General features: G+C 45.1%; 1 pseudogene; it reads left to right on the forward strand.

Moving 5' to 3' along the window:
• Positions 1 to 288: 288 nt before the first annotated feature.
• On the forward strand, positions 289 to 1,650 carry LOC136144863 (26S proteasome regulatory subunit 4 pseudogene; annotated as a pseudogene).
• The last annotated feature ends 1,615 nt before the right edge of the window (positions 1,651 to 3,265 follow it).

A 3,265-nucleotide genomic window follows, 5' to 3' on the forward strand; every position in this document is an offset into this window, starting at 1 on the left:
CATAGAATTGCTGTGAGGATTAAACAAGTTGATTCATACAGAGTCGCTAGGAAAGTGCCTTGCAAATAGTAAACACCCAATAAAGTAAGCTGTTATAATTGCTAGAAAATGGAACAATTTCACATTATTGTCACTGCTGCTGCTGCTGCTAAGTCGCTTCAGTCGTGTCCAATTCTGTGCAACCCCACAGACAGCAGCCCACCAGGTTCCTCCATACCTGGGATTCTCCAGGCAAGAACAATGGAGTGGAACTTCCGCCCCTGACGCACCGCCCTGGCGGCGCAGTTCCGGCGGCGGCGGCGGCTCGAGCGGCCGGAGCAAGATGGATCAAAGCGAGAGTGGTGGTCATGGTCCTGGAGGTGGCAAGAAGGATGACAAGGACAAGAAAAAGAAATATGAACCTCCTGTACCAACTCCAGTTGGGAAAAAGAAGACAAAGGGACCAGATGCTGCCAGCAAACTGCCCCTGGTGACACCTCACACTCAGTGCCGGTTAAAATTACTGAAGCTAGAGAGAATTAAAGACTATCTTCTCATGGAGGAAGAATTCATTAGAAATCAGGAGCAAATGAAGCCTTTAGAAGAAAAGCAAGAGGAGGAAAGGTCGAAGGTGGATGACCTGAGGGGGACCCCGATGTCGGTAGGAACCCTGGAGGAGATCATCAACGACAACCATGCCATTGTGTCGACGTCGGTGGGCTCGGAGCACTACGTCAGCATCCTCTCGTTTGTAGACAAGGATCTGCTGGAGCCCGGCTGCTCGGTCCTGCTCAAGCATAAGGTGCACGCGGTGATCGGGGTGCTGATGGACGACACAGATCCCTTGGTCACGGTGATGAAGGTGGAAAAGGCGCCCCGGGAGACCTATGCTGATATTGGGGGGCTGGACAACCAAATCCAGGAAATCAAGGACTCTGTGGAGCTTCCTCTCACTCATCCTGAATATTATGAAGAGATGGGGAATCAAGCCCCCCCAGGGGGTCATTCTCTATGGTCCGCCCGGCACAGGTAAAACCTTATTAGCCAAAGCAGTAGCAAACCAAACCTCAGCCACTTTCCTGCGAGTGGTTGGCTCTGAACTTATTCAGAAGTACCTGGGTGATGGCCCCAAACTCGTTCGGGAACTGTTTCGAGTTGCCGAAGAACACGCACCATCCATCATCTTTATTGATGAAATTGATGCTATTGGGACGAAAAGTTACGACTCCAACTCGGGCGGGGAGAGAGAGATTCAGCGCACGATGCTGGAGCTGCTGAACCAGCTGGACGGGTTTGACTCGAGGGGAGACGTGAAAGTCATCATGGCCACAAACCGCATAGAGACCCTGGACCCGGCCCTCATCAGACCAGGCCGCATTGACAGGAAGATCGAGTTCCCCCTGCCCGACGAGAAGACCAAGAAGCGCATCTTCCAGATCCACACGAGCAGGATGACGCTGGCAGACGACGTGACCCTGGATGACCTGATCATGGCTAAAGATGACCTCTCTGGTGCCGACATCAAGGCAATCTGCACAGAAGCTGGTCTGATGGCCTTGAGAGAGCGCAGAATGAAAGTAACAAATGAAGACTTCAGAAAGTCGAAGGAAAATGTTCTTTATAAAAAACAGGAAGGCACCCCGGAGGGGCTCTATCTGTAGTGGACCAGAGTTGCCTGGGAGGGTCCCAGCCCCTGGGGTGAGGTTGGGAGGGAGCCGCCTGGGCGCCCTGTGCCGCTGGCCGCGGTTGGCGGAGCGTCCCGTGTCCCTCCCGAGCGCGCGTGTAGCGCCCCTGGCGGGCTGCCGGCGTCCCAATAAAGCGTTCTTTCTCTTAAAAAAAAAACAACAACACTGGATTGGATTGCCATTTTCTTCTCCTAGGATGGAGCAAAATTGTAGATACAGAAACTTTAAGGTACTAAGTAAATTTAAAGTATTATTACTTTCCTTTTGATTATTTTTAGACATCTAAGTGATTAGAGTATCTAAATAACTATTATTTTCGTTATTGCTAACTTCTGTAAAATGAGCGTCTTGGCCCACATGATTTCTAATTTCCATTTTAGTTTTGACATTCCCTCATATTTCAGTAGTCAAACAGTAGCTGATTTAAAGAACACATTTTAAGCATACTCTGAGGTATGGCCTATGATTTCCTATTTGGTGTTTTTAAAAAAATACACCCTTCTAAATTACTGCCGCTATTTGAAGGGTGCATGCATGCGTGTTAAGTTGCTTCAGTCATATCCAACTCTTTGCAACCCTATGAACTGAAGCCCTCCAGACTCCTCTGCCCATGGGATTCTCCAGGCAAGAGTACTGGAGTGGGTTGCCATGCCCATCTTCAGGGGATCTTCTTGACCTGGGAATTGAACATGAGTCTCTTGCACTGCAAGTGGATTCTTTACCCACTGAGCCACCTGGAAAGCCCTTATGTAAGTTATACTTCAATAAACCAATTAATTTAAAAATCTGTCTTTGTAAGGGTCAATTGTACAAAGAATTTGTGTAAGATTTCATATTTCATAAAGTGTTATTTCTCATAAAATGCAACCTTAATCTATAGAAGTTTGAAACTTCCTTTGGTTGTCTTAGCGCTTACAGTAAGTAGTGATATTTAAATTGGAATATTTGCTTTGGGAGGATAATAAGTACTTAGGGGATTACTTTGTGAAACTTGAGGTAGGATTTAGGAATTTCCTTCACTGTTGCCTAGACTTTAGTACACAGTCTTGGGGGTTCATGGCATCCACTCATTGGTCCATGTGTACCATGTCATCTCTTTTTATTAAGATATATATATATTTGCTTAGTTGTTTTACTATGGTCCACCGTGGACCCAGAAACTAGTACATTGATTAAAATTTGCATCTACTTATTTGATCCTCTCCCATTCCAAACCCCTGCATCATCCAATGTTAAACATCCATATTCTAAATACTGGTGTTGATCATTCCCTTGCTTTTGAAAATAAAATTATTATATTGCATTTATTTGCCTTTCTAAAAATTTATTGTTTTGCTTTATTCGCTTCATGTAAAGGACATTATAGTGTTTGCCATTTTTACAGTTTATGTCAAGCTCAACATTTCCAAGAATAATATGTTTTCACTCACTGTTACACTAGGAATCATTCAAATGTGTACCTCTGTAGTAAATTCATTTAAACTTCACGATATTTCATTTTGTTATGGCACCAAAATGGCCGTGTATAGTATGTCTGCTTAACCTTGTAAATGAATCCTTATAAATCTATTCTGAAAATATGCATGAGTTTCTCATGGGTG

Source organism: Muntiacus reevesi, chromosome 12 (genome assembly GCF_963930625.1).
Source record: "Muntiacus reevesi chromosome 12, mMunRee1.1, whole genome shotgun sequence".
NCBI classification, from domain to species: Eukaryota; Metazoa; Chordata; class Mammalia; order Artiodactyla; family Cervidae; genus Muntiacus; species Muntiacus reevesi.